The sequence below is a fragment of the Neolamprologus multifasciatus genome, chromosome 10 (genome assembly GCF_963576455.1).
Source record: "Neolamprologus multifasciatus chromosome 10, fNeoMul1.2, whole genome shotgun sequence".
In the NCBI taxonomy this organism is placed as follows: domain Eukaryota; kingdom Metazoa; phylum Chordata; class Actinopteri; order Cichliformes; family Cichlidae; genus Neolamprologus; species Neolamprologus multifasciatus.
Window position 1 is genome coordinate 3,192,387 of NC_140448.1, and position 11,106 is coordinate 3,203,492.

Consider the following 11,106-nt stretch of genomic DNA (forward strand, 5'->3'; position numbering starts at 1 on the left):
CTCTTGAGAAGATCTGCATGGAGGAATGGGCCAAAATACCAGCTACTGTGTGTGCAAACCTGGTAAAGACCTATAGTAAACGTTTGACCTCTGTTATTGCCAACAAAGGTTATGTTACAAAGTATTGAGTTGTATTTTTGTTATTGACCAAATACTTATTTTCCACCCTGATTTACGAATAAATTCTTTACAAATCCTACCATGTGAATTCATGGATTTTTTTTTCACATTCTGTCTCTCACAGTTGAAGTGTACCTCTGGTGCAAATTACTGACCTCTGTCATCATTTTAAGTGGGGGAACTTGCACAATCGGTGGCTGACTAAATACTTTTTTGCCCCACTGTAAGGGAGGATTCAGGGTCACCTGGTCCAGCCCTAACTATATGCTTTAGCAAAAAGGAAAATTTTAAGCCTAATCTTAAAAGTAGAGATAGTGTCTGTCTCCCGAATCCAAACTGGAAGCTGGTTCCACAGAAGAGGGGCCTGAAAACTGAAGGCTCTGCCTCCCATTCTACTTTTAAATACTCTAGGAACAACAAGTAGGCCTGCAGAGCGAGAGCGAAGTGCTCTAATAGGGTGATATGGTACTACAAGGTCATTAAGATAAGATGGGCCCTGATTATTTAAGACCTTGTATGTGAGGAGCAGGATTTTGAATTCAATTCTGGATTTAACAGGAAGCCAATGAAGGGAAGCCAAAACAGGAGAAATATGCTCTCTCTTTCTAGTCCCTGTCAGGACTCTTGCTGCAGCATTTTGGATTAACTGAAGGCTTTTCAGCGAGTTTTTAGGACTTCCTGATAATAATGAATTACAGTAGTCCAGCCTGGAAGTAATAAATGCATGAACTAGTTTTTCAGCGTCACTCTGAGACAGGATATTTCTAATTTTAGAGATGTTGCGCAAATGGAAGAACGCAGTCTTACATATTTGTTTAATATGTGCGTTGAAGGACATTTCCTGGTCAAAAATGACTCCAAGGTTCCTCACAGTGTTACTGGAGGCCAAGGTAATGCCATCCAGAGTAAGAATCTGGTTAGATACCATATTTCTAAGCTTTTCAGGGCCGAGTACAATAACCTCAGTTTTATCTGAATTAAGAAGCAGAAAGTTAGCAGCCATCCAAGTCTTTATGTCTTTAAGACATTCCTGCAGTTTAACTAATTAGTGTGTGTTATCTGGGTTCATGGACAGATAGAGCTGGGTGTCATCTGCATAGCAGTGAAAATGTATGCTATGTCTTCTAATGATGCTGCCTAGGGGAAGCATGTATAATGTAAACAGAATTGGTCCTAGCACTGAACCCTGTGGAACTCCATAATTAACCTCAGTGTGTGAAGAGGACTCTCCATTTACATGCACAAATTGGAGTCTATTAGATAGATATGATACAAACCACTGCAGTGCAATACCTGTAATACCTACAGCATGTTCTAATCGCTCTAATAGGATATTATGGTCAACAGTATCGAATGCTGCACTAAGGTCTAGCAGGACAAGCACAGAGATGAGTACACTGTCAGAGGCCATAAGAAGATCATTTGTAACCTTCACTAAAGCTGTTTCTGTGCTGTGATGAACTCTGAAACCTGACTGAAACTCTTCAATAAACCATTCCTCTGCAGATGATCTGTTAGCTGTTTGACAACTACTCTTTCAAGGATTTTTGATATGAAAGGAAGGTTGGAGATTGGCCTATAATTAGCTAAGACTGCTGGGTCTAGAGATGGCTTTTTGAGTAAACACCGTGGGGTTCACCCATTGTAACACTGCCAAAACCAAAGACTCCGGACGACGTACGGATATGTGTGGACATGAGACAAGCAAACAGTGCAATCAAACAAGAACGTCACGCCCACGATTGATGATGTAATCCATGAGCTGAATGGATCTACGGTGTTCTCAAAACTTGATCTCAGGGCAGGATACCACCAATTTGAATTACACCCTGACAGCCGCTACATTACGACGTTCACTACTCATCTGGGAGTTCGGCGCTATAAAAGACTGAGCTTTGGAGTCTCTTCTGCAGCTGAAGTGTTCCAAAATGCTATTTATCAGACGCTGCAAGGACTGAACGGAGTCAAAAATCTCAGTGATGACATTATAGTCTTTGGCAGGGACCAGGCTGATCATGACAGCAATCTTACAGCTCTCTTTAAGCGACTATCAGAGTCAGGTCTTACTCTGAATCGAGAGAAGTGTGAATTTAATAAAACGAAACTTGAGTTTTTTGGTTTCATCTTCTCTGCAGGTGGCGTTTCAGCAGATCCTAAAAAGGTTGCAGCAGTTCAACACGCTCCCAACCCAAAAACACCTGCTGACATCAAAAGTCTCCTTGGCATGGCCAATTACTGCTCAAGGTTCATCAGAGACTTCTCATCGATCTCTGAGCCACTGCGCAGGCTCACACAAGGCCACCCCTTGGACACGGGGTCAAGACCAAGAAACTGCGTTGCAGGCACTCAAGGTCAGTCTCACGAGCGACACGACGATGTCCTACTTCTATCCCAGCAGACAGACTGAACTGATTGTTGATGCTAGTCCAGTAGGACTGGGCGCCATCCTCTGTCAAAAAGATGAAAAGGGGATGAAACACATTATTGCATATGCAAGCAGAGCACTGAGTGATGTGGAAACGAGATACTCGCAGACTGAGAAAGAAGCACTCGCCATTGTGTGGAGTTGCCAACATTTCCATTTGTATGTTTATGGACATCCATTCACACTGGTGACCGATCACAAGGCACTCAAAATCATCTGGAATAACCCAAGATCAAAACCACCTGCCAGAATAGAAAGATGGGGACTGAGACTTCAGCCATATAACTTCAGAGTGGAATACAGAAAAGGTGTTGATAATCCAGCTGACTTTATGTCACGTCATCCAGTGCCAACACAGGAGAATGAAAGTGCTCGTGCATGTAAGGTTGCAGAAGAGTATGTCAATTTCTTCTCTTATCACTCCACCCCAAAAGCCATGACACTTCACGAGATAAAAACAGAGACTCTGAAAGACCAGGTTCTGCAGGAAGTCATCGGTCACATCAGGAACAACACGTGGCATCTAACAGATAAATCCCAGCATGCTGACATTTTGAAATCATTCAAACATGTTCAAAGTGAACTAACAGTAGCTGACTCATCTGACTTCATACTCAGAGGCACGAGGATAGTTATTCCAACTGTCCTACGAGAAAGAGCAATACAACTGGCACACGAAGGGCACCAGGGTATCGTCAAGACCAAAGCGCTGCTACGTACCAAAGTATGGTTCCCAGAGATCGATCGGAAAGCAGAATCTGCAGTTCAAAACTGTCTGCCATGCCAAGCTAGCACACCTGTCACACACACTGACCCTCTGCAGATGTCACCATTACCCGAAACGCCCTGGCACAGTGTCAGTGCAGACTTTTATGGACCACTCCCTACGGGGGAATACCTGCTCGTTATCACAGACGAGTATTCTGGCTATCCAGTCGTTGAAAGTGTACGCTCAACATCAGCATCTTCTGTTATCCCAGTCATTGACAAAGTGTTCTCCATGTTTGGAATCCCAAGGACAGTAAAAACTGACAATGGTCCTCCTTTTAACAGTGAGGCTTTCTCACAGTTTGCAGACTACCTAGGATTTCATCATCGCAAAATCACACCTTGTTGGCCTCAGGCGAATGCCATTGCTGAGAGATTTATGAGAACCCTATGCAAAGCACTGAGAGTTGCCGAGATGCAGGGCACACCATGGAGACAGCAACTAAACATCTTTCTTCGTGAGTACAGATCTACACCTCATTGCACAACAGCGAGCTCACCAGCTGAAATGCTGTTTCAACGCCAGCTATACACCAAGCTCCCTTTCGTTAACACCACTCCACGGAAGTGTTCAGATGCTGAAGTGAGAGCAAGGGATGATAGTGCAAAGATCAAGATGAAGGTGATCGCAGATGCAACTCGTCGCGCCAGACCACACTCACTAAGTATGGGTGACACAGTGCTGCATCGCCAACCCAAGCACAACAAATTATCCACACCATACAATGCAAAACCCTATAAAGTGACTAAAGTTAAGGGTTCTGAAATTACAGCTACAAGGGATGGACACTCAATTGTCAGGAATGCCTCATTCTTCAAGAAAATCAGACATGGACTTGAAGATGCCCCACCTGGACGACATGTCGACCCCGCCTTAACAGACAAGCCCAGATACCCAGTCAGATCAAACAGACGCGTACCTATGCATCTGTCTGATTACATCAGATCTAAGACTTGAATATCTGAGTGACCCGTTAAAGGTTACGCTGTGTGTAACATGTTTGTTGTTCCTGAATCTAACACTGTAACCAGTATTCTAGTGTTGAATGTTGATAGTGATTAGTCAGAGATCTGCGCAAATGCAGTGCTGTTTAAGTGATGTTTAGGTGTGGAGAAACTCAAGTAATAAGAACGTTCAGTAATTTTATTAGGTGTTGTTATCATAGGTTCCGATTAATAATTCACCTCACTGAGTACCTAAGTTTGTTAAAGAAAAAAAGAAAGGAGGTGATTGTGATGTTTACAGAACTTTTATTTTGAAAGGTCGAATGCAAGGCAGACGGAGGATATAGAAAAAGGAGACAACAGAAAACGGTAGATGAACAAGTTAGCGCTGCAGACTGTGTTGCCGCTGCAAGCCTGAGAATTAAAGAATGGAACTGAGAAATACTGAAGGTGTCATCATTAATGTTTGAGGCATGCAAACATTACAGTACTGCTGAAAGCGGCCGTCATCCAGGCGCAGCTCCTGGAGCAAATGGTGAAAACTCAAAACAACTTTAAAAAAAAACAACAAAAAAACAAAAAAAACCACATCTCCATTCTAAAATGTCATGTGACAATCTGATTGGCTTATGGAATGATGATGTCACAAGATGTGACATCATTAATACCTTTGATCCTTTGAAGTTCTGAAGTCTATAAATAGGGATCAGAAGCAGCAATTTTAAAGCAGTTTGTTCGCAGACTTCAAACGTTCAACACGAGATACATTTGGAAATATTTCTAAGCCTTTTCAGAGTCACTGTGCACAGGCTCCAACATGGGACGAAAACGCCGACAAAGAAAAATAAATAATGCTGCCTCTCCTTCGTGGTCTGGCCAGCCAATCTCTTCAGGAGAAATAACCATGGATGTTGTCTTATCAATCCAAAGGGCATTACAGGAAAGTCAGAAGGAAAACTCTGACCTCCATGACAAAGTTAAACAAATTGAAGAAGAGAAGCTTCAACTAGAGGAGAAGTGCAGACAATTGGAAGCACGAAATAAAGACCTGGAAGGAAAACAGCAACGGCAGCCTGATATAAAAATTATCAATGAGGGAATGAAGTTTGGTCAAGGACGAAAGAATTTTTTTTCCCGTATTTTTTCATCGGGAACACAGAGTGCTGAATTAAAAGAAACATCTGCCCAGCTTCAAGGAAAGAAAGCTACTATTGAGGAGATACAGATACTTCAAGGAAAGCTCGATGAAGCTGAGAAAACAATTGAAAAAATCCGCCAACAGAAGACTGAACAGGAAATACAAATGGAGCACAAACTGAAAGAGCTTCTTGAAGAAAAAAAGCAACAGGAAGAAGAAAAACGTATTCTCCAGGACTTTGAGAGAAGGAATCTAGAACTGCAAGAATTTTGTAATGAAATGAAGGAAAAAACATCTGAACTGGAAAGAAAAAAGACAATACGATTGCAGCGCAAACTCAAAGACATGAGGGAAATGTGCGTAGATCTGGCAGTCAGGTTTGGTGAAACAGAGTTCAAAAATATAGAGCTTCTTGAAGAAAAAGAGAAACAGGAAGAAGAAAAACGTATTCTCCAGGATTTTGAGAGAAGGAATCTAGAACTGCGAGAATTTTGTAATGAAATGAGGGACAAAACACCTGAACTGGAAAGAGAAAAAGAAATACCAATGGAGGACAAACTCAAAGCCATGAGGGAAATGTACGTAGAGCTGAAAGTCAGGTTTGATGAAACAGAGTGCAAAAATAAAGAGCTTCTTGAAGAAAAAGAGAAACAGGAAGAAGAAAAACGTATTCTCCAGGACTTTGAGAGAAGGAATCTAGAACTGCGAGAATTTTGTAATGAAATGAGGGAAAAAACACCTGACCTGGAAAGAGAAAAGGAAATACTGGAAAGACAATGTTCAGAGATGCAGTGTACGATCGATGGAATGAGGAAAAAACACTCAGAGCTCATGAATGAGATGTTGTTGAGGGTCAGTGACTTGAAGAGCCAAATAAGTGAAATGCAGGCACAAAAGCAACAACAAGAGAAAAAATATGAATACCTGCTGCTTATGCATCAAGTATTCAAGAGAAAAATTGACCTGATAGAAGAGATGTACAAGAAAAAACAAGAGAGAAATACAGACATGTGCAAGGCAAATCAAATGGAGGAGGCAACGTACAAAGACCCGGAAGAAATGCCTAGCAAAGAACAAGCAGGATTAAAAGAAATGGAGCAAAGATGCAAGCAACTCGAGGAGCAAAATGCAGAAACAAACGATCAGTTGAGAACCCTTATCCTGGAGAAAAAAGCGCTCATGGAAAAATACCTGGAAATGAAGAAAAGAGGCGTCTGCTGGTTATTCAGATGATTTAGCCTCGTCCTCCTCCACCTGTGATCCATCTGAATTTTCACCTCTCCTGTCCCCCCTCTCCCTTTCTCTCCTAACACATATTCCCTACCTTCTTAATCTTTTTTCTTTTTTTCACCCTCCCCCCCCCAACCAGTCCCAGCAGTTGACTGCCCCCTCCTGAGCCTGGTTCTGCTGGAGGCTTCTGCCCGTTAAAAGGCAGTTTTTCCTCCCCACTGTCGCCTAGTGCTTGCTCAGAGGGGATTGTTGGGGTTTTCTCTCCTCCCCCCTCCCCTTCCCCCCCTCCCCCCCCCCCTTCATTTATTTATTTGATTGTTTAAGTTTCCTTTTATGTTGTTTCTGTAGTTACTTGTTTTACTTTTTTCAACTTATGTAACAAAATAATAAACCAATTGAATTTATCCTTTGAGTATTTTTCATCTAATCTTTACAGAATTAAGCTCTGTCTTTTATTTGCTTGTTAAAACTCCATAAATGGTGAAGTAAAAACCTGGGATATGGTTTAAAACATTGAAATAGACTAACCAACTAGTCTAAAACTAAGAAACACTTAAATATCACGTTAAATTGAAAACAGTTAAAAAGAGATATCCCTGTTCATAAATGTCATGTGATAATCTCATTGGCTTATGGAGTGATGATGACATCATCACTCCTGGAGGGAAAAAGAAGCACAAAAGTGGCAGGCAGACGAAGAAAAAACACGGCATAATGATACTTTTACGTTTTGAAATCTACAAAGGTTTGCACTGTGAGAATCAACTTGTGAGAACTGTGACTAATCTTCATGTGTGTGTGTAAAAAATAAAAAATAATAAAGTGTATAAAGTGTGTGGCGAGGGGCTAGTTATTCTGAGAAACCCTGCTGCAATAAATGAGGGACCACTGTATATACTTTCTCTATGAGTCTCCAGGTGAAGGCACAGCCATGAAGTCGTCCACTAGACAGTCCCAGATGGCCGTCGCTACCTGGGGGATGATCTGGCACACCGTGGACACACCGACTCTGTAACTGAACGCAATGGTCCTGGAGGAGTCCCTGGTGTCAAGGAACCTGGACAAAATTGTTCAAAATTAGTATTATGTGTACTGCAGTTACAAAATTACAAAAAATTACAAAATATTCAAACTAAAACCAAAATAATTTTGTGATGTCAGATTTAAATTACAAAACATAAATCTTACATAAAACATTTTGTAATTATAAGGATAATTACATAATATATATTAGATATAATATAAAACAGTCAGTTGTGTTTTGTTTTAACTTTAACATATCATAATTTGATTGGTAGCCACTTTTACCACTACAGTGAGCCAATCACTCATAATTCATAAACATGTCAATCAGGTAGGAATGAAGTAAGACATTAATAGAAATAAAGAGTTGTATGTAGCCCTTTCCTTGCATAAATCATTGTTAATATTTTTGAAAAATTAACCTGTGATAAGACAGCATATCAAGATAGAATATGCTGGATAGAACCATATAACTAAAGATGAACCAAACTGTTCACAATTCTCTCTCACTCTCAGTTTTAAGAAAGGCTGGTGACCCCTGTTATAGAGTCTGACAGCTGCGGGGATTATATACAAATATTCAACTATACCAGAATTAAACCAGGTATAAATAAAAAACGGAGTGAGTATCACTACAAAGATTAACCCACAGTGGTCCTCATACCACAGTTTGATATCAGCAAACACCGAGAGCATACACTGATATGACACCACAGCCATGCTATCAATGCAAACACTGATAACACAGCATAAATCGAATTAAATCGGGACTTGATGAGACCTTTTGAGTAGGGCTGGGCGATATGGCCTAAAATCCATATCGCAATATAATTTGAAGCATGTGCGGTAACGATATATATCACGATATAAGCCAAATAACTATATATGTAAGATTTAAATGTGCTGTTGCTCACAAGTAAAATGTGAAATAATCAGCAGCTTGTTTTGATTTAAATATTTATTTCCCATAATAAGTTCAACAGGGCAGATGTACTTAAAATGAGGCTTCAGTTTAGGCAAAATAAAGGCAAATATTACAAACTACACAAAAAGTAGCCGCTAAAGCCTTTAAGTTTCAAAATAGAACAAACAAAACAGACTACTAAATTGTCGGTTCCACTTAGAAACAAAATATTAATTCTAAAAATAAATCTTAGTTTATTTTACAGAAGAAGAGACAAAATTGACTAACTTATAATATTGCTTTGGAAGCGCTGTCTGAGAGACATGTTTATGTTCAAGGAGTTGGTAACGAGGATCCATTACCTTAATTAGCTGCTTGAATCCTTCATTGTGGACCGTGTTTATTGGTAGCATGTCTTTAGCAAGACAGTAAGCTATGGCATTCGTTATGTTGCTATGTCTCTTAGCTTTTTTGTCATATGGTAAGACGCTGGAGAAAGCAGACTCAAATCACTGTTGCTGCTTCACAGGGATTCCCCTGGTTGTTTTCGATGACGAATTAGCGCTTTCAGTCAGAGATTGAGCGTGGGTGGCACTGCTTCAGGTGATAAAAAAGGTTTGTTGTATTTCCAGACTTTGTGCGAACATGCTTTCGGCACAATTTACAGTGCGCGTTACTCTGTTTTTTGTCAGACTTCAAATAGCCGAAATACCTCCACACTACGGAACTTCTCTGGCCTTTCCTTTCGACAATCTCTCCGGCATTGGAACCGTCATCTGTGCTCTCTTCGGTAACTTGGTCACCTAGACTTTTCTCTAGTCGGAACACTCATTTTCTCCATTACCCGGCCGCACGGCGGCTGGCTGCTTCCCAAACAAATACACATGCACGGCTTGGCACTTGAGCTGTACGTAACAAGTTGCGTGGCGTTTCATTTCTTTATTTATTTCACACATGGTTCAACAGTGTTTCTTTTCCTACATACAGAACCTCCTTCCCATTAATATGACACTGCACCCATGGGTGAAAAGGAGCAGGAAGAAGAATAAATTCTTGTTAGCACCTGCCCCCTATCTGCAATCCAAATAGTCTTACAAGAGGGCGCCAATACCCCCCAAAAAACCCTCTAACATGTATCTTTGTGTAACAATGCAAAACTAAACAACAAATCAATATAATCAGCAATATACAGCATTAAATGGCAATAAAAAAAATTTTCTTCCACATTTAGCCCTAATTACTTTCATGTTCTTCATACTGATTTATCCTTTTAAGTGTGTAACACATTTTAAAACGGTGCATGTTTGTACAACTCTTAAGATTATTTTCAAGAGAATTCCATATTCTTATACCTTTAACTGTCGGACACATTTGCCTTTGTGTGGTCTTAACAAACTTATGCTTAAAGTCAAACTTCCTTCTACTGTCCCCACTTCCTGAACACAATACAAACAAACTTTGTAACTTAAGAGGTAATGTGTTATTTTTTGCCTTGCACATGAATAATAATGTCTGTAATTTCACTAAGTCTTCAAATTTCAACAATTTCGATTTTATAAACAAATTATTTGTATGTTCTCTATATTTAACATTATGAACCATTCGTACCACTTTCTTCTGTAGCAAGTATAGAGGATGTATATAAGTCGCATATGTATTCCCCCACACCTCAGCACAATAACTGAGATAGGGGAAAATTAGTGAGAAATATAAAATACGCATTGCCTTATAATCTAATATATCTCTGGCATTACCCAGAATATAAATATTTTTAACCATCTTTTTTCTAACATGTTCAATATGAGATTTCCATTTTAATTTATCATCCAATACTACCCCCAAAAAACAGAGTTCAGTAACTCTCTCAATCAAAACTCCATCAATGGACAGAATTACTTCATCCTCTTTTACCCGATTTCCAAATATCATAAATTTTGTTTTTGTCAAGTTCAAAGATAATTTGTTTACATCAAACCATTTTTTTAGTTTTTCCATTTCAGAAACCATTAATTCAGCCAATTCTTTCAATTTATCCCCAGCACAATAAAAATTTGTATCATCAGCAAACAAAACGAAATTTAACATTTTGGACACATCACAAATATCATTTATATATAAATTAAAAAGTTTTGGTCCCAAAACAGACCCTTGAGGAACCCCACATTCAATTTTCAGTCTTTCAGAGGAATTGCCTAAATAATGCACATACTGGGTCCTATTTTCTAGATAACTACTTAACCAGTTTAATGCAATTCCTCTCACCCCATAAGTATTAACCCTCATAATGTCCCCCCGATTTCCATACAACTGGGGTGATCAGGGGTCAAAACTGTCCCCGCTTCATTTGAGTGTTTTTTAAAGTATAAAGTATAAATTGTCAATCAATTCAGTGTTACATCTTAGTTTTACTTAAGACCAACACATTAACACAAAATTTACCCAACATTTTACATTTTAGGGCCACCACACCTTGTTTACAAAAAATACACCCTGTTTTTTAAGCGAAAATAAAACAAGAAAATTAAATATTTAATTGTTTAGATAATTTTGACT

At 39.6% G+C, this 11,106-nt stretch overlaps 1 protein-coding gene across 1 annotated transcript in view; it reads right to left on the reverse strand.

The window, feature by feature from the left end:
• Positions 1–10,830, reverse strand: part of LOC146509360 (zinc finger BED domain-containing protein 4-like) — a 54,156-nt gene extending 43,326 nt beyond the window's left edge. The window contains exon 1 of the mRNA XM_085174273.1: positions 7,525–10,830. The gene's annotated coding sequence lies outside the window, so the exon portion shown is untranslated. The remainder of the gene's footprint in view (positions 1–7,524) is intronic.
• Positions 10,831–11,106: the final 276 nt, after the last annotated feature.